Below are 1,803 nucleotides of genomic sequence, written 5' to 3'. Positions count from 1 at the left end.
CATACATACATACATACATATATACATACATATATATATACATACATACATATATATATATATATATATATATATACATGCATACATGCATACACACACACATACATACATACATACATACATACAAATATGCACATAGACAGATATTTATATGCATATATTCGAACGCACATACATACATATATATTGATTTAAGAACCATAAGTCGAAAACATATTGATCGTAAGAATATTGACCGAGAGACAACGTGATCGAAAACATTCATATAAGAAAAGGTGAAAATTATATTTTTCAAAGACATAATTAAAAACATAAATTTAAAAAATGCAATGATTATTATTTGGAAAATTAAAAATATATTCCATTTGAAAAATATTTTCTTCTGATTATAAAATTACAATAAATTGTTTAAAAGATCTATCAAGATCGAATGTTCCAGAAAAGTGGCCGCATCTTCCAACCAGTGGGCGCAGCATGCTCTCCACAAAAGAACAATACAGTATGTGAGCGGTGGGGGACAGGGAGCAATATTTCTTCCAACCAAATCTGTGCTATGCTTTATCTGTGGACTTCCTCTAATCCTTACACACTTCCGTCGACATCTACTTCCGTTTGCGAATGCGCAAACTACGGCTTTGAATATTGTACACCATCCTACAAATCAGTTTGTAATATGAGTGGATCGTTTCCTGGTCAAGACACAACACGCAGATCATCATGGCGTCATATGCAGACACCTTAATGAATTTTTTTTCCTTTCAGATTAGACTTTAACGATGTATTTCTGTTTCTATTTATTTTCTTATAAAAATGACAGAAACCCTGAAAATAAATGAAAAAAATATTTCATTTCAAAATTATTTTGTTCTTATTTTAAAACTAGAAACAGTTGTATAAAGATGAATTCAGTTTTCATGTATTTCTCTTCTGTTCTACAAACATATCTTCCTGTGTATATAGACCAATATGCTTTCGATCAATTTCATTTCCACTCAATACGTTTTCGACGAATATGCCGAATCCGCGCGCACGCGCATGTTTCTGTTAGAGAGAGAGAGAGAGAGAGAGTATTCTTTCTGGTCCTCCCTATCTTAATCTATAATTGCGGGACGTGGAGATTGTCCAGGACCCTCAGGAACCGCTTGGACTCCTTTAATACTAATTCGCTTTGTAGAACTATTGGTTACCATTGGTCAGATTTTGTATTCAACTAACGACTCTACTTAGAAACTGGAGTGCATCCTGTTACTTGGATGATTCGGGAGAACCAACTCAGACTGTTTGGTCATGTGGCTCGATTTCCCAAGTTAGATCCGGCGTGTAGTTTTCTCTTCTTGAGGATTTGGTTAGCATGACGGCTCATGTTGACCACATGTCACAGGGTCAGGGCGGATGAGGAAGTATCTCGCAGAGATGGAGACTGACTGGAACACTGCTCGAAGGGTTGCCCAAAGAACCTGAGCAAATACCAACAAATAGCGCCTGCCTCCATAAACATGAAGATACTCAAACGCGTTGAGTGACCCTATAATTCATTTGAGTATACTGTTTTTGTATATAACTACACTTCAAAATAAACATTAATATGTGTGCGTATATATATGCATACATACACACATATATTTTGTCGCTGAATGCTCGAAATGAGGAGTAGATAGATAGATAGCCGACAACTGATGAAGGGTCTTTTCTCTGTGTTACTTGTCCTGTTTTCCATTATTTTCTCGTTGTTTACGTATTCCATGTTGTTTGAACCGTTGGTGACGTCCTGTACCGATATGTGCATGTGTATGTGTGTGTATA

The sequence above is a fragment of the Octopus bimaculoides genome, chromosome 10 (assembly GCF_001194135.2).
Source record: "Octopus bimaculoides isolate UCB-OBI-ISO-001 chromosome 10, ASM119413v2, whole genome shotgun sequence".
In the NCBI taxonomy this organism is placed as follows: Eukaryota; Metazoa; Mollusca; class Cephalopoda; order Octopoda; family Octopodidae; genus Octopus; species Octopus bimaculoides.
The sequence above is the reverse complement of the archived record's forward strand: the minus strand, read 5'-3'. Positions refer to the sequence as shown.